The following is a 19,777-nucleotide window of genomic DNA, read 5'->3' on the forward strand; positions in this document are numbered from 1 at the left end:
TTGCAGATAGTGTTCAAGAATGGGCAGCACAGTGGTTAGCACTGCTGCCTCACAGCGCCAGGGACCTGAGTTCAATTCCTGGCTTGGGTCACTGTCTGTGTGGAGTTTGCACATTCTCCCCGTGTCTGCGTGGGTTTCCTCCGGGTGCTCCGGTTTCCTCCCACAGCCCAAAGATGTGCAGGTTAGGTGGATTGGCCATGCCAAATTGACCCTAGTGTCAGGGGGACTAGCTCGGGTAAATGGGGTTATGGGGATGGGGACTGGGTGGGATTGCGGTCGCAGACTCGATGGGCCACATGGCCTCCTTCTGCACTGTAGGGATTCTATTCTATTCTATTCTATTCATTGGGGAGTCTGGAGGTGAATTATTTATCGCAGTATTCCCAACCTCTAACCTGACCTCGTGACCTCGGAGCCACAATATTTATATGCTGGTCTTGTTCAGTTTCTGCTCAATGCTATTGCCCAGGATATTGACAGAGGGGATTTCAGCTATGACAATGCCGTTGAATGTCAAAGGGAGATGTTTAGATTCTCTCTTAAGACCGTAAGACATAGGAGCAGAATTAGGCCACTCGGCCCATCGAGTCTGCTCCGCCATTCAATCGTGGTTGATATTCTTCTCATCCCAATTCTCCTGCATTTTCCCCATAACCCCTGATCCCCTTATCAATCAAGAACCTATCTATCTCTGTCTTAAAGGCACTCAATGACCTGGCCTCCACAGCCTTCTGCGGCAAAGAGTTCCACAGATTCACCACTCTCTGGCTGAAGAAATTCCTCCTCATTTCTGTTTTAAAAGATTGTCCCTTTAGCCTGAGATTGTGCCCTCTGGTTCTAGTTTTTCCTACTGCTGGAAACATCCTCTCCACATCCATTCTATCCAGGCCTCGCAGTATCCTATAAGTTCCAATAAGATCCTCCCTCATCCTTCGAAAATCCAATGAGTACAGGCCCAGAGTACTCAACTGTTCCTCATACGATAAGCTCTTCATTCCAGGGATCATTGTTGTGAACCGCCTCTGGACCCTTTCCAAGGCCAGTACATCCTTCCTTAGATATAGGGCCAAAACTGTTCACAATACTTCAAATGAGGTCTGACCAGAGCCTTATACAGCCTCAGAAGTACATCCCTGCTCTTGTATTCTAGTAAGAAGTTTAACAACGCCAGGTTAAAGTCCAACAGGTTTATTTGGTAGCAAAAGCCACACAAGCTTTCGGAGCTCTAAGCCCCTTCTTCAGGTGAGTGGGAATTCTGTTCACAAACAGAGCTTATAAAGACACAGACTCAATTTACATGAATAATTGTTGGAATGCGAATACTTACAACTAATCAAGTCTTTAAAAAACAAAACAATGTGAATGGAGAGAGCATCAAGACAGGCTAAAAAGATGTGTATTGTCTCCAGACAAGACAGCCAGTGAAACTCTGCAGGTCCATGCAACTGTGGGAGTTACAAATAGTGTGACATGAACCCAATATCCCAGTTGAGGCTGTCCTCGTGAGTGCGGAACTTGGCTATCAGTTTCTGCTCAGCGACTCTGCGCTGTCGTGTGTCGCGAAGGCCGCCTTGGAGAACGCTTACCCGAATATCAGAGGCCGAATGCCCGTGACCGCTGAAGTGCTCCCCAACAGGAAGAGAACAGTCTTGCCTGGTGATTGTCGTTGTAGACTTGTATTCTAGCCCACTCGACATGAATGCTAACATTGCATTTGCCTTCCTAACTGCCGGCTGAACCGGCAAGTTATCCTTAAGACAATCTTGAACAAGTCCTATTGTGTTTCTGATTTACTAAGCATCTCCCCATTTAAAAAATAGTCTATGCCTCCATTCCTCCTTCCAAACTGCATAACCTCACATTTTTCCACATTGTATTCCATCTGCCACTTCTTTGCCCACTCTCCTAACCTGTCCAAGTCCTTCTGCAGCCTCCCTGCTTCCTCAATACTACCTGTCCCTCTACATATCTTTGTATCATCGGCAAACTTAGCAACAGTGCCTTCAGTTCCTTCTTCCAAATCGTTAATGTATATGGTGAAAAGTTGTGGTCCCAGCACCGACCCCTGAGGCACACACTAATCACCAGCTGCCATCCTGAAAAAGATCCCTTTATCCCCACTCTCTGCCTTCTGCCAGTCAGCTAATCCTCTATCCATGCCAGGATCTTACCCTTAACACCATGGGCATTTAACTTATTGAACAACCTCCCGTGTGGCACCTTGCCAAAGGCCTTCTGGAAATCTAAATAAATCATGTCCATTTGTTCTCCTTTATCTAACTTCCTTGTTACCTCCTCAAAGAACTCAAACAGATTTGTCAGACATGACCTTCCCTTGACAAAGCCGTGCTGACTCAGTCCTACTTTATCATGCACTTCCAAGTACTCCGCGATCTCATCTTAAATAATGGACTCTAAAATCTTGCCAATGACTGAAGTCAGGCTAACCAGCCTATAATTTCCTGTCTGCTGCCTCCCTCCCTTCTAAAACAGTGGTGTTACATTAGCTACTTTCCAGTCCTCTGGGACCCTCCCTGCCTCCGGTGATTCCTGAAAGATCACCACCAATGCCTCCACAATTTGTGGGGGTAGGGCCTGGGTGGGATTGTGGTCGGTGCAGACTCGATGGGCCGAATGGCCTCCTTCTGCACTGTAGGGATTCTATGATTCTAATTTCCTCAGCTATCTCTTTTGGAACCCTGGGGTGTAGTCCATCCGGTCCAGGTGATTTATCCACCTTCAGACCTTTCAGTTTCCCCAGAACCTTCTCCTTAGTGATGGCCTCTACACTCACCCGTGCCCCCGACCCTCCTGAAGCTCTGGCATCCCACTGGTGTCTTCCACCGTGAAGACTGATGCAAAGTAACTATTCAGTTCCTCTGCCATTTCTTTGTTTCCTATTATTACTTCTCCAGCCTCATTTTCCAGTGGTCCAATGTCTATTTTTGCCTCTCTCTTATCTTTTATACATTGAAAAATACTTTCTATCTTCTGTTATATTACTAGCTAGCTTACACTCATATTTCATCTTCTCCCCCCCGTTATTGCTTTTTCAGTTGTCCTCTGCTCGCTTTTAAAGGCTTCCCAATCCTCTGGCTTCCCACTAATCCTCATCCGCTTTTATGCTTGATGGAGAGGAGGCAGTGGCACATTGGTATTCTCACTGGACTGGTGATATAGAGACACAGTGTAAATCTCTGGGGACCTGGGTTCGAATGCCACCACTGCAGATGGGGAAATTTAAATTCAATTAAAATTTACAATTCAAAGTCTAATGATGACCGTAAAACCATTGCCAATTGTTGCAAAAACCCACCTGGTTCACTCATGCCCTTTAAGGAAGGAAATCTGCTGTCCTTATCTGGTCTGGTCGACATGTTATTCCAGACCCACAGCAATGTGATTGACTCTTAAATGCCTCTGGAAACACAGTTCAAGGGCAATTTGGCTTGGGCAACTAAATGTTGGGCCAGCCAGCGGCGTCCTTTTCCGATGAATGAATGAAAGACAAAGATAGCCAATTTAAGTGCAGCCAGTGTCTGGAACGAGCTGTCAGAGGTAGTAGTAGAGGCGGGGACAATTTTGTCTTTTAAAAAGCATTTAGACAATTACATGGGTAAGATGGGTATAGAGGGATATGGGCCAAATACGGGCAATTGGGACTGGCTTCGGGGTTTAAAAAAAAACGGCGGCATGGACAAGTTGGGCCGAAGGGCCTGTTTCCATGCTGTAGACCTCTATGACCTCTCTGACTCAATGTTGCTACCTAAGGAAATACAACAGTGAATTGGCACAAAGCCAGATCCTGCTAACCAAAATCAGTTTGTCTATTTTGGGTGATGTAAGTTGAGGGAATAGTTGGCCAGCACACCCAGAGAATTACCTTGCTATTCTTCAAGTGGTGGTTCAGAGTCCTTTTCTGCTCAAATGTTAATTATGGCTCAGTTAAAAGAATTTTTTCCTCTGAAGGTTATGGTTCAAGATCTGCTCCAGAGACTTGAATACCGACTGTAGACTAACCCTCATGCAATGCTGTTGGGGTGTTGTGCTGTCTGATGTATTTACTCTGTCATGTTGATGTGAAGTATCTTGTGGTATTATTTAAAGAAGGACCTGAAATACTAAAAGCAGATGATCTCATTGATTCTTGTGGGATCTTACCACATTTGCTGAGTTTTTAAAAATTCTTTCATGTGGTGTGGGTGTTGCTGACAAGGACAATATTTGTCGCCCATCCCTATTTGCCCTTGAACTGAGTGGCTTGCAAAGCCATTTCAGAGTCAACCACATTGCTGTGGGTCCAGAGTCACATAGAATCATAGGATCCCTACATTGCAGAAGGAACCCATTTGACCCATTATGCAACAACGGATTATCTTTGCCTAAAGGACATTATTGAACCAGGTGGGCCTACATGACAATGGTTTCATGCTCACCATTAGACCAGATATATATTCGAGATCTATTGACTGAATTTAAATTCCTACCGTGATGTGATTTGAACCTGTGTCCCCAGAGAATTAGGCTGGGCCTTTGGATAACCAGGTGAGTGACATTACCACTATGCCACCATCCCATCTGTATCATGAATGCTCTTCAAAAATGCTTCATCAGCCATGAAGCACTATGGAATATCAAAGGCACTATTATAACTGAAAGTTCTTTACTTTTTACAACTGACTAAGCAGAAGGAATCTCAGCTTAACATCTTAACCAAACCGTAGCAATGTGTCACTGCTTCTGTACTGCACCAATGTGCCAGCCAAGATTATGAGTCTTGGAATGATCCCATGACTTTATTTTTACTCATCCGTGGGACATGGGCATCACTGGCTGGCCAGCATTTATTGCTCATCCGTAGTTGCCCGAAGGTAGTTGAGAGTCAACCACATTGCTGTGGGTCTGGAGTCACACGTAGGCCAGACCAGGTAAGGATGGCAGATTTCATAGAAACGTAGAAACCCTACAGTGCAGAAGGAGGCTGCACCGACAACAATCCCACCCAGGCCCTTTCCCCGTAATACCATCTATTTACCCCACTAATCCCTCTAACCTATGCATCCCAGACACTAAAGGGCAATTTAGCATGGCCAATGCACCTAACCTGCACATCTTTCCTTCCCTAAAGGACATTAGTCCAGATGGGTTTTTCTGACAATCGGCAATGGTTTCATGGTCATCAGTAGATTTTTAATTCCAGATATTTTTTGTTGAATTCAAATTCCACCAGCTGCCTTAGCAGGATTCGAACCCGGGTCCCCAGAGCATTAATAGCCTAGCTTCAAGTGACTCTCTAACTTCAAGTGGAAGGATTGCCATTCAGTCAAACTTGAGCCAGGGGCTGCCTAATTGCTGGATTGAAGCAGGGGGAGTTCTTTAGGCTGAATGAATCCTTCTGAGTCCAAACATTAAGAAGCAGATTTATGCAGCCGAATGCAGGAGTTGGAGCACGCATGACTATGCTCTAATACTCGATCAGAAAGTTCTTTGAGAATGTTTGAGTGCTTTTATCATGAATATTAGAAAGATGCTGACTGTGAGAAGTTTGAAATACGATCTTTCATTAGTACCAGAAATAGAATGCTCCAATTACCAATATATATTGAGCCCAAGCTGACGTTCGGTATCATACCTAAAACTCATTAAAAAAACACAGACAATTTCTTTTCAAATTATGCCCTGAATTTTGATTCAATTATTCCTTTTATTAACCACTTTCTTTGTATCTGCAAAAGTGGTGAGTGAACCTCATACATTTTTACTTTTTTTGAAAGAATTCCACTCTCAAAGTACCTGTTGAGATTTGAGATCCTCCTCTATTCCTGCCAATATCAGAAGGTTCCAGAATGTTATGCTTGACTCATTTTTTCATTGGTATGTCGAGTTACTTCGGAAAATGTGGGGAGATGTCCAAGGAATACTTACAATCTTAACAATTCCTGGCACAGTCGAGATAGGTACAAGTGAACACAGGCCATCTCTTACCACATGTGTGTTTCCAAACACAACTTGGTCAGATAAAAGGAGCAAGATTGTGCGCCCGTTTCTATTCATAAAGCCCGATGTTCTACTCTCAGGCCTGTGTGTTATTTTAGAATAGTTTCATAGAATCCTTACACTGCAGAAGCCATTGAGCCTGCTCCAACAACAATCCCACCCTTAGTATAACCCCATGTATTTAACTTGCTAAGCCCCCGACACACTAAGGGGCAATTTACCACGTCCAATCAACCTTACCCGCACATCTTTCGAGTGGGCATGGTGGCACAGTGGTTAGTACGGCTACCTCACAGCGCCAGTGCTCCAGGTTCAATTCAGGCCTTCATAGAATCATAGAATCCCTACAGTGCAGAAGGAGGCTCCACTGTGTGGAGTTTGCACATTCTCCCTGTATCTGCGTGGGTTTCCTCCGGGTGCTCCGGTTTCCTCCCACAGTCCAAAGATGTGCGGGCTAGGTTGATTGGCCATTCTAAATTGCCCCTTAGTGTCCCAGGATGCATAGGTTAGAGGGGTTAATGGGTAAATATGTAGGGATATGTGGATAGGGCCTGGGTGAGATTGTGGTTGGTGCAGACTCGATGGGCCGAATGGCCTCTTTCTGCACTGTACGATTCTATTTCTATGATTCAGCCCATCAAGTCTGCACTGACCACAATCCCACCCAGGCCATATCCCCATAACCCCACTTATTTATCCTGCGAACCCCCTGACACAAAGGGGCAACTTACCATGGCCAATCCACCTAACCTACACATCTTTGGACAGTGGGAGGAAACCGGAGCACCTGGAGGAAACCCACGCAGACACGGGGAGAACATGCAAACTCCACACAGACAGTAACCCAACCCGGGAATCGAACCTGAGTCCCTGGTGCTGTGGGGCAGCAATGCTAATCACTGTACCACCGTGCCATCCCCAGTGAGCCCCCGTGGTCTTGGGTGACTCTGTTTGCACATTCTCCCCGTGTCTGGGTGGGTTCCCTCCGGGTGCTCCTGTTTCCTCCCACACTCTAAATATTTGCAGGTTAGGTGGACTGGCCATGTTGAGTTGTCCCTTAGTGTCCCTAGGTTAGGGGAATTAACGGGGTAAATATGTGGGGTTATGGGGATAGAGCCTGGGTAAGATATGCTGTCGGAGAGTTGGGGCAAACTCGATGGGCTGAATGTCCTCCTTCTGCACTGTAAGGATTCTACGACAATTAACACCCAAATGACCTGAGTACAAAATCTAGACTGGCACTTTGGTGCCATTATTGATTTGCTGGCCTTGCAGAGATGTGGCATTAAATCAAGGCCCCTTCTGTCCCTCAGGTGGGTGTAGCAGATCCTGTGTCACCCTTTCAAAGAAGAACAAGGGAGTCACCCCGGGCCTTGGGCAGCTTTTATCCTGCAGCCAACATCACTATGGTCAGTTTGTGGGGTCTTGCTATGCGTAAATTGGCTGTCATATTTCCCACACTGCAACAGTGATGACACTTCAAAAATACTTCACTGGCCGCAAAGCACTTCAGGATGTTCAATTCTGGTCGCCACACTTCCAGAAGGATGTGGAGGCTTTGGGGAGGGTACAGAAGAGGTGTACCAGGATGTTGCCTGGTCTGGAGGATATTAGCTGTGAGAAGAGGTAGGATAAACTCGGTTTGTTCTCACTGGAACGACAGAGGTTAAAGGGTGACCTGATTGAGGTTTACAAGATTATGAGGGGCATGGCCAGAGTGGATAGTCAGATGCTCTTTCCTAGGGTAGAAAAGTCAAGTACCCGGGGACATGAGTTTAAGGTGCATGGGGAAAAGTTTAGAGGAGATGTGCGAGTCACGTTTTTTACACGAGGGTGGTGAATGTCTGGACCGCGCTGCCCGGGGAGGTGGTGGGAGCAGGTACGATAGCGGCATTGAAGGGGCAACTAGATAAATACATGAATAGGATCGGAATGGAAGGATATGGACTCCGTAAGTGCATACGGTTTTAGTTTAGGCAGGCATCATGTTCGGCGCAAGCTTGGAGGGCCGAAGGGCCTGTTCCTGTGCTGTACTGTTCTTTGTTCTTTGATGTGTTGAGATTGTGAAAGTCATTGCACAAAATCAAGTCTCCCTTTGTCTTTTGAAGGGTAATGCCATTGGGAATGAGGATCATTAAAGGAGTTCTGCAGTTCAGCAAAAGACAGAGGCACCACTTTATTTTCTTGTTGCTAGGTTTGCGGGAGAGTGTCATTCGATTGTATTTTCCCACATAGAACTAAGCCGTTCCCCTCCCTCACTCTTTTATCAGCTAGCATGCCATAAATCCCAATTTGTCTGACCTCACACAATCACCCTCAACCCAGAAGGCATTGAGAGTTTTGAGAGTTTATATGAGGATGTACTGATTAACATGCAAAGCTCATCACAGCAATAGTTTGGTTGGAGCCAGATTGGCTGCACAAAAGCTCCCTCAGAAGCTATAACAGCATTGATGGGGAGGGGCTTTTAAACTGCAGGCTTCCCCTGTCTACCCAGAAATTGGCCTAAATCCATTACAATGTGCCTTCAATTGCTCTCTAGAGAGGGTGTTATATTCTCCGCTACTTTTCAGGAGCAACAAATCTTAATAATGACTCAAAAGAAATTAAACTAAATATTTTCAATTGATTCAAATGTCTACAGATTTTACTCGGATCAAGAAAGAGGAACGTTATTCTCCCCTTCAATTCAAGAATTGTTCAGTGAAATAATACACTTATCCAATACAACTGTTATGCAATTTTCTCATTATGACAGTATAATGTGTGTGGCCATGTCAGACATAAGAAACTTGCTAATGAAGATCAGTCACATTTGTCTCCAAACCTCTCCCCCAGGCAGTCATCAACAGCACTTGTTTTATCAAATGCCTGCTGATGTGTCTGAAAGAGAGCTTTGCAAATCTTGCAGCATCTCTGCCTCTCCTCCACATTTGTGCTTTGCTTCTGAGGTTTCAGCACATAGGATGTAGGGACATAGAGCAGAAGAACAAAACGTAGGAACGCACGGCCGAAGAACATAGAGCAGAAGATTACAAAACTGGAAACATGTAGTTTACCCCATAAACCTACCTCTTCGTTCATTTGGATCATGGCTGCAGCTCAATTCTATTTTAAAAGTAAAATACTGCAGCTGCTGGAATCTGAAACAAAAACAGAAAATGCTGGAAAATCTCAGCAGGTCTGACAGCGTCCGTGGAGAGAGAATCCAACCAACGTTTCAAGTCCAGATGACCCTTCCTCTCAGCTCTGACGAAGGGTCATCTCGACTCAAAACATTAGCTCTCTTGGCTCTTTCCTCTCCTTACAGATGCTGCCAGACCTGCTGAGATTTTCCAGCATTTTCTCTTTTGAGTTCATTACTAATAGAGTGTATATACCCAAGCCAAGGGTCTGACAGAACTGATACACAAGTCTACTTTCTTCTCCTCCCTGGCTCCCACTGTGGTTCCTCCCTGTCCCAGAATGTGCACTCTAGCACCCGATTGGCTCGACTTCCCCCTCTCCAGATGGTCCGGCCCAATCACATGGTACTCAAAGGGTCCCCCCTTTAAAGGGACCATGTGACCACACTGCTCACCAGTCTTAGCCCCATATTGTTTGATGACATTTGAACATATCCTCAGCCGATGTTCTGCCAAGATCACTGGCTTCCTTCTTATTGCCTACCTAACACATGTCCATGTTCAACCCCTCAGTGCATTCTATGGACTGATCAGAATGCTCTTCTTACCACTGCAAACCCTTCTTAGCCAATCCTAAGTGGGGAGAGAGGGGATCAGTGAATTTGATGATCAGCCATGATCAAAATGAATGGCAGAGCAGGCATGAAGGGCCAAATGGCCTACTCCTGCTTTTAGTTTCTATGTTTCTAATCCCTCAGAATCAAGGCTGATTGGCTTCCACTCTGACTAGATGGGGTCTGTGATGGCTGATGAGTTTGATGCATGATCTGCAGATTTTGCCACGTGTAGGGCAGGTGGTGCTCAAAGGATTGGTTGGATGGATTGTTTTGAGGTCTGTGTGCTCCCTCCAATGCCTTAACTTCACCTCTTCACGTTCTCGATGTGTTTGGTTCCTTCCCGAATGAACCTTCTCCACTGCATTAAGTCACAAGGCAGGGTCTCCCATGAGCCAGTGGGGATGTTTGACCTCTCCAGGGACTTTTTGAGAACATCCCAAAGCGTTTCCCCATCCTACTGTGGCTGAGTTCAGAGTAGAGCAATTGCTGGTGCAGTGTAATGAATACAGGCCAATACAAACTGTGAAACAGCTACAGAAGACTAAACACCATGCTGCCATGCTATTGGGAAGTTAAGCTTAACTCATTGGATATGGCTAAACCTGATTTATTGATCAGAAATGGTTTGACCAACTAGGTCTGAAAGTTTGATTGTGCTGGATCAGCTGAGATATAATGAGCTGTCGGGGGACACGGCTCTTGCTGTGGATTTAATGCACATTGGTGATTTCCATTTGTTATGCGACTGCTAAAATGACAATTTGCAACAGTGACCCAGACACAAAAGAACTTGGTAACGACCAAAGTCCATTACACAGGGAATAGTGAGGAATTTCAGGAGCAACAGAGTTGAATGGCCAGTTTCCATTCAGTATTGGCAATGTTAGCTGTGTGCTCAAGAATCAAGTTAGTCACCGTTATTAACACATTCTGCTATCTTACCTTAATGTTACTATTAGCACCTTCTTTAGTCTTTAACACTACCATTAACACTCCCTTTATCTTGTGCCCATGGCACCTTTTGTCAAAGCTCTTCTGAGCTCCCACCTATCCGTGACCTTCTATTTTGCTCCACCCACAACCCCTCCCGCTTAAGTGACATAAAATGTGGCACCTTTCTTTTTGGAAGAACAGCCATACAGACTCGAAAGGTTAACTCTGTTTCTCTCTCCACATGTGCTGAGTTTTTCCGGCTCTTTCTGTTTTTCTATAAAGTTAGTAAATGTCGCTGCCTTATGTTCAAATGGCTAATCACACGCAACTCAAAATTGAGCTGAGCTTATGTCCAGGACAAGTCACTCAGCGTTGGATTGAGTCCATGCCACACTCAATCATATTATTTTACTTACCATGTCTTCACTGCCATCTTTTGGATTGGATGTGTTTCTCTTTGTAAGGATAAAGAATGTCAAAATGGCTCTTCCATGGGATGTGGGCATCACTGGCAAGGCTGGTATTTGTTGTCATCTATAATTACCCATGAACTAAATGGCTCACTAGGCTATTTCAGAGAGCAGTTAAGGGTCAACCACATTGTCGTCACATGTAGGCCAGACTAGGTACCCTTCCCTAAAGGTTATTACCGAACCAGAAGGGTACTTAAAACCATCGATGAAAGCTATCATGATCATTATTCCAGATTCAATGTTAATTTAAATTTCAATTCCAATAGCTGCCATGGTGGGATTTGAATCATTGAATCATACAGCGCAGAAGAGGCCCTTCAGCCCAGTGAGGCTGCACCAACACATTAGAAATTCCCACTGAATCCCATCTGCCAGCACTTGGCCCATAGCCCTGAATGTTATGAGGTGCGAAGTGCTCATCCAAGTACTTTTTAAAGGATGTGAGGAAACCCACCTCTACCATCTTCCCCGGAAGTGCATTTCAGACCATCACCACCCTCTGGGCAAAAAGGTTTTCCTCACATCCTCCCTAAACCTCCTGCCCCTCACCTTGAATCTATGTTCCCTCATGACTGACCCTTCAACTAGGGGGAACAGCTGCTCCTTATCCAATCTGTCCATGTCTCTCATAATCTTGTACACCTCGATCAGGTTGCCCCTCAGACTTCTCTGCTACAGGGAAAACAACCCAAGCCTCCCCAATCCCTCTTCATAACTTAAATGTTCCATCCCAGGCTGAGTCCTGGTGAATCTCCTCTGAACCCCCTCCAGCGCAATCACATCCTTGAACCTATGTCTCCAAAGCATTATCCTGGTTTCCGGGATTACTGGTCCACTGACAGTATCCGCTTTGCCGCTGTCTCCTGCCATTTTGTTCTCCAGATCTCTCTGGGACTTTCCTTCTTCTTAAAAAACTCTGAAGTTCCTCCTTGTGTTGTAGGTGTGGAAAGATCAATGGATTCAACGTGACGTTCCCCTGACCAGAATTGCAGCAACTATGGGCAAGATTCTTCAGCCGTTCACATCGGCGGGGTTCTTTGATCCTGCCAGCGCACCCCTAGCCACAGTGTGGAGTGGCTTCAATGGGAAATCCCATTGACAGGGGCGGGACCAGAAAATCTTGCCACCAGCGAATGGCATGCCACCTCCTGCTGTCGGGAAACGTGTTTCTGGAAGGCCGGAGAATCTTACCCAATATCTGTTTTTTTAAATTTGTTCGTGGGACATGGGTGTCGCTGGCTGGGCCAGCATTTATTACTCATCCCTCGTTGCCCTTCGAGAGCAGTTGAGAGTCAACCACATTGGTGTGGCTCTATAGTCACATGTAGGCCAGACCAGGTAAGGATGGCAGACTTCCTTCCCTAAAGGACATTAGTGAACCAGATGGGTTTTTCCGACAATCGACAATGGTTTCATGGTCATCAGTAGATTCGTACATCCAGATATTTTTTATTGAATTCAAACTCCACCATTTGCCGTGGTGGTATTTGAACCCGGGTTCCCAGAATATTAGCTGAGTTTCTGGATTAATTAGCGATAATACCAGGAGGCCATCGCCTTCCCAAGGGAGTGGCAATGTAGATTGACTGCTCTTTATTGAAACCATGCTTTATAGAAACTAAACTCTATAGAAACCAGTCCTGGAGCTGTACAGAGCAGTCCCATGTGGCAAATATTTTAGTCAATTCACAAATGTCCAGGCTACCTATAATCTCTGTGTGTCTCATGGATGTTGTGGTGTGTCCCACAGTTGCCGCCACACCTTCCACTATTTGAAGGGGTTTCTCTTCATTTTCTGGCTGCACTTCTGTTCCAGGCTCCTGAAGTTTGACGGTGTGGAAGAGAGTGGGCAGATGGGTGGACTTCCCTTGTTGGACTGTTCCTGGGTCTAGCTAAGATGGTGATCCACGGGTCCAGGCAGAGGACAACAAGGGGTTCACTTTGCCCAAGTACCTTCCTCTTTCCATGGGTGTCTCTCAACTGGATGTCCCTGGTAAGAGAGCCAGGGGTACCTGCTGGCATTGAGGTTTTCTTTTCTTGTCAAGCAGACACTGGAGGAATATCAATAATTAGAAGAGGGTATTAATTGGATTTGTTACATTAGCTTGTTTTCAATATAATTCGGTCGTGTGTACATCTTTAAGAAGGGGAACTATATGGTATTCATTTAAATGACTGATTGAAAGCTTGTCAACATTAATTAATAAAAGAGTTAGCACTAGTCAATAAAAAAAAGGATCGTTCCAGGAACCGATCATCCTAGAAACGGATCGTTATAGTAACCGGTCGGTATAGAAGCTGTTGAAATTTCATTAGCGTTGAAATCAATGCAATTGACAATTTGTCAGTTTCTATGATGGCCGCTGATCTTCAGAAGCGGTTCCACTCATGGGGAATAAGTTGAAGATCGACTCCTCTCAAATTACGATAAGCTGCCCGAGTATCATAAACTTGAACGGCAGTAATTTCAAACTTACATCTCTTAAGGGAAGGTCGAGCATTGTTTTATAGCCAGATGAATATGTTGCAATATTTGTGGAGAATTCCAAATGTTCACTGGAATGCCCAAATATGTTGACATTAAGTCTTCAGTCCATCACCTTCTAAAGTATAAGATTTTTGGAAGCAACTGAGCTTGCATTTATATAAATTGATGACATCCTTTGGAGGCCCAAAGCACTTCAGAGATAATAAATTACTTTTAGAGTCATAGAGGTTTACAGCATGGAAACAGGCCCTTCGGCCCAACTTGCCGCCCAGTTTTTAACCACTAAGCTATTCCCAATTGCTTGCATTTGGCCCATATCCCTCTACACCCATCTTACCCATATAACTGTCTAAATGCTTTTTGAAAGACAAAACCTCTGACCCACTCTTGTTTGGCTGGTCTTGTTCAGTTTCTGCTCAATGCTAACACCCAGGATGTTGACAGAGGGGATTTCATTGATGACAATGCCGTTGAATGTCAAGGGGAGATGTTTAGATTCTCTCTTGATGCAGGAGAGGCAGTGGCGCATTGGTATTCTCCCTGGACTAGTGATACATAGAGTCATAGATTCATAGATTCATAGAGTCATAGAGGTTTACAGCAGGGAAGCACGCCCTTCAGCCCAACTTGCTCATGCCGGCCTTTTTTTAACCACTAAGCGAGTCCCAATTGCCCGCATTTGGCCCATATCCCTCTATACCCATCTTATTACAGGAAGGATGTGGAAAAGATTGAAAGGGTGCAGAGGAGATTTACAAGGATGTTGCCTGGATTGAGTGGCATGCCTTATGAGGATAGGCTGAGGGAGCTCGGTCTTTTCTCCTTGGAGAGACGTAGGATGAGAGACCTAATAGAGGTATATAAGATGTTGAGAGGCATAGATCGGGTGGACTCTCAGAGGCTTTTTCTCAGGGTGGTAATGGCTGCTACGAGAGGACACAGGTTTAAGGTGCTGGGGAGTAGGTACAGGGGAAATGTTTTTCACACAGAGGGTGGTGGGCGAGTGGAATCGGCTGCCATCAGTGGTGGTGGAGGCAAACTCAATAGGGTCTTTTAAGAGACTCCTGGATGAGTACATGGGACTTAATAGGATGGAGGGTTATAGGTAGGCCTAAATGGTAGGGATATGTTCGGCACAACTTGTGGGGCCGAAGGGCCTGTTTTGTGCTGTAGTTTTCTATGTTTCTATGTTTCTATGTTATCCATGTAACTGTCCAAATGCTTTTTAAAAGACAAAATTGTATCCGCCTCTACTACTGCCTCTGGCAGCTCGTTCCAGATACTCAGCATCCTCTGGACACTTTTGTATCTCTCCCCTCTCACATTGCACCGATGCCCTCTAGTTTTAGACTCCCCTACCTTTGGGAAAAGATATTGACTATCCAGCTAATCTATGCCCCTCATTATTTTATTGACCTCTACAAGATCAACCCTAAGCCTCCTACGCTCCAGGGAAAAAAGTCCCAGTCTATCCAGCCTCTCCTTATAACTCAAACCATCAAGTCTCCGAGTAAACCTGGAGTGCAGTCACCCATTTGATGTAAACAAATGGGGACAGTTAATTTGCCAGGAACACGTAGGAAGATTAGAAACAGGGAAAAGACCATTCCTCCCCTTGGACCTATTCCACTATCGAATTAAATCATGATTAGATACACCTCAACTTCCATTTACTGGCCTTTGCTCCACATCGATCAATACATTGATTCAACAAGAATTCATCCGTCTCGGTGTTGGAAGCTCCTTTGGAGCATCTTGGTTGAGAGAGTTCCAGTTGTTAACGCTATTTATTTAGAAAAAGGTCTTTGGGATTTTGCTCTTGAATGGACTGACTGTAAAGCTAGAATAATACTCCCTTGTTCAGGATTCCCGACTGGAGAAAACAGGAAGGTCCAACAGATAACATGCAACATTTTACAATTGATTGAAGTGGGAATAATGCTCCGAGGCACTTGGGGAATTTGATGAATGTTCCCATGGTATTTTGGGTATGATATGCATGTTGATGAATTCCATGGGGCTTATGATCTACACTCCAGAGTGTTGAAAGAGGTGGTGTAGAGATAGTTGATACATTGGTAGCCACTTCGAAATTCTGGAATGAATCCTGTCGATTGGAAGGTAACAGATTTATTACCGCTATTTAACAAACAAGTAGGCAAAGAGAAAACAAGGAACTGCTGTTATATACTGAAGTGGTTGTATGATTGCTGTAAGAGCAGGTCACATGACTTGATCATTGTAATGACTTCAACCAGGCCATTGAGGTTGGCCAATTGGAGTATGAACTCCCTGATTAAGAATCCAATTGATGGGCCAATCAGGGAGTCTTTGCCTTGTACTTTTCTGGGAGGGTCAGTTCCTCTAACACCCCCGGAGGTAGACTGCAGACTGCGAGCACTCTGTGTACTGCTGTTGGAATTGTAAATAAAGGGATTTTGGTGAAGGGACTTCTTCCTCTGCAGACGTATTACAATCATAAGGGCATTGGGGTGTTTCACAGGCTTCTGTCTTGGTTTCATTTTCCGTTCTGTGCAGAGACCATCTCTTTCAATAAACCTGCTGTGTGTTACACTGAATCTACACGTGCAAACCACATCTTTCCCTTTTTGTGTAAAAACCACAACCCTGAACATTGTAGGGACCTTACGACTGCAGACCCGTTACCCTGACATCAGCAGTCGAGAAAATGCAAAAATCCATTCTAAAGGATGCGATAACTGGGCAGAACCAACCTGGATTTATGACAGGGAAATCATGTTTGACACACCTGTTAGAGATTTAAAGATGGAACTAGATAATTGATAAAGGGGATCTAGTGGATATATTTAGATTTTCGGAAGGCTTTCAATAAGGTCCCACACTGGAGGTTTGCAAGCAAAATTATAGCACATGAGATTTGGGATAATTTACCAGTAGGAAATGAGATTTGGTTAATGGACAAAAAGTAAACAGTTGGAATAAACAGGTCATTCTCAGGTTGGCAGACTGTAACTAATGGGGTACCTTTGGTTCCAATCCCACCATGGTGGATGGTGAAATTTGATTTCAATAACAATTGGAATTAAAATGTTCATGATCACCATGAAACCATTTCTGTAAAAATGCACCTGGTTCACTGATTATATAGAAAGGATATTATTAAACTAGAAAGAGTGCAGTAAAGATTTACTAGGATGCTACTGGGACTTCATGGTTTGAGTTATAAGGAGAGGCTGGATAGACTGGGACTTCTTTCTCTGGCACGTAGGAGGCTGAGAGGTCATCTTATGGAGGTCTATAAAATAATGAGGGGCACTGATCAGCTAGATAGTCAATATCTTTTCTCAAAGAAGGGGAGTCTAAAACTAGAGGGCATAGGTTTAAGGTGAGAGGGGAGAGATACAAAAGGATCCAGAGAGGCAATTTTTTCACTCAGAGGATGGTGAGTATCTGGAACGAGCTGCCAGAGGTAGTAGTAGAGACGGGTACAATTTTATCTTTTAAAAAGCATTTAGATAGTTACAGGGGTAAGGTGGGTCTCGAGGGATATGGGCCAAATGCGGGTAACTCGGACTAGCTTAGTGGTAAGAACTGGGTGGCATGGACAAGTTGAGCAGAAGGGCCAGTTTCCATGCTGTGAACCTCTATGATTCTATGACCCTATGTCCTTCAGAGAAGGAAATCTGCCGTCCGTGCCTGGTCTGACCTATTTGTTTCAAAGAATATTTTATTCTTTGCGTTAAAAGTTCACCAGCAGCACCTGTGAATTTGTTCTGTAACTTTCCTCCATGGTTTCTAATAAAAATGTTAGGATCTATCAAGCCAAGTTTCAATCTGGGATCTGACTTGTCCAGTGATAACATCAGCTGGGATCGTAACCCGTATTTCAGGGCTGCTTGGGGGACCTTGTCAAGTGAACATTGTCTGAGAATTCTGCCCACATTACAGTAGTGGCGACATTTACAACTTTCAGGATGCACCACAAAAAGCTTTCTTTCTCACTGTGTCACAGCTTGGTCTGGGTTCCAGCTCTGCTCAAGACCGCAAGGAACTACAAAAGGTCGTGAATGTAGCCCAAACCATCATGCAAACCAGCCTCCCATCCATTGACTCCCCGCTGCATCGGCAAAACAGCCAGCATTATTAAGGACCCCACGCACCCCAGACATTCTCTCTTCCACCTTCTTCCTTCGGGAAAAAGATACAAAAGTCTGAGGCCACGTACCAACCGACTCAAGAACAGCTTCTTCCCTCCTGCTGTCAGACTTTTGAATGGATTTGCCTTGCATTAAGTTGATCTTTCTCTACATCCTAGTTATGACTGTACCACTACATTCAGCACTCTCTCCTTTCCTTCTCTATGAATGGTATGCTTTATCTGTATGTTGATACATGTGAGAATAATAAATCAGACCAAATCAAAAATGAAATCAAATTAATGACTTGAGGGAGTCCTGAAGAGTATGAATGGAATGAGTTTATTTGCTAGTGATTCCTGCCCTGTCGCAGAGTATTTTTCAGGCAGGATTATTGAGAAGGACAATGCCCACGAGGTAGATTGCTCTCATAAATCATAGAATCTCAACAGTGCGGAAGGAGGCCATTTGGCCCATCTAGTCTGCACTACTCTCTGACAGAGCATCTTACCCTAGCCCTATCCCTGTAACCACACTTATTTACTGCACTAATCCCCCTAAGCTACACATCTTGGGATACAAAGGGGCAATTTATCATCGCCAAATACCTAACCTGCACATCTTTGGAGTGTGGGAAGAAACCGGAGCACCCGGAGGAAACCTACGACAGCACGGGGAGAACGTGCAAACTCCACACAGACAATTACCCAAGGCTAGAATCGAATCTGGGTTCCTGGCACTGTGAGGCAGCAGTGCTAACCACTGTGCCACCATGCTGCCCAAATGGTAGGGTAAGAACCATGGAGAGAATACCTCTGTGAAACCGGGGAGAGGGAGGGGGCGAGGAGCAAAGAATGCTTGAGAGAAGGATTTACTGAGGGGAGGTGATTTGGGAAAGTTTTCACATGGGCGATTTCAACCAAAATAAAAATTGGACAGTTGATATAATAGGTGTCAGGCCAATGAGTTAAAACACCTACTCATGCATCCTTCTGTAGCAAAATCTTCAGTTACACTGAAAGGCTAGGGAAAGCGTAATTGCTCTCCTTAGAGCAGAGAAGGCTAGTAGGAGGGTTAAGAGAGGTAGATCATAGAATAGAATATCATAGGATCCCTACAGTGTAGAAGGAGGCCATTCAACCCATCGAGTCTGCACCGACCACCCAGGCCGTATCCCGTAAGCCCACACATTTACCCTGCTAGTCCCCCTGACACTAGGGTCAATTTATCCTGGCCAATCAACCTAACCCGCACATCTTTGGACTGTGGGAGGAAACAGGAGCACCCGGAGGAAACCCACGCAGACACGGGGAGAAAACGTGCAAACTCCACACAGACAGTGACCAGAGACCGGAATTGAATCCGGGTCCCTGGCGCTGTGAGGCAGCAGTGCTAACCACCGTGCCACCCGGTGTTTAAAATTAAGAAAGTTTTGAGAGAATAAATCGGGGGAAACTGTTTTCATTCGGAGGAGAGTTAATAACAAATGAACCCAGACTGAAGAAAGTTGTCAAAAAAGGGGGGAAGAGGAGGATTTTATTTAATGCAATGAACAGGTTGTGACCTGGAATTCACTGGCTGAAAGGCTATCGGAAGCAGATTGAATAATACCTTTCAGAAAGGAATTGGATGAAGAGTTGGAAAGTAAAACAAAAAAAATGGAGGGCTGCGGGTGCTCTATGAACACTGACACAATGACCCCCTCCTCCCCTTCTGATTCCTATGATTCATTTCACAAATATATTTCTTGACAATGAAAATTGAAACAATGAAATCGAACCTGCATCAGAGTGGTACAAGCTGGCAATGATGTTACTTATGTGAATAAATGCTCCTTAAAAACAGTGACTCTTTAAGACGCTGGCTATGGTATCAATCATAATGTTGCATCAAGGTGATGTAGTTTCCTAGCTCATTCTTTCCATGACTTGAATCCAGCTATAAAACCAGTCCGACCGAACTGTTTTCGAAACAGCCTTTGGGCGACAAATCTCTGACTACAGTGAGAGACCCAACGCCGGCATCC

Source organism: Mustelus asterias, chromosome 3 (assembly GCF_964213995.1).
Source record: "Mustelus asterias chromosome 3, sMusAst1.hap1.1, whole genome shotgun sequence".
In the NCBI taxonomy this organism is placed as follows: domain Eukaryota; kingdom Metazoa; phylum Chordata; class Chondrichthyes; order Carcharhiniformes; family Triakidae; genus Mustelus; species Mustelus asterias.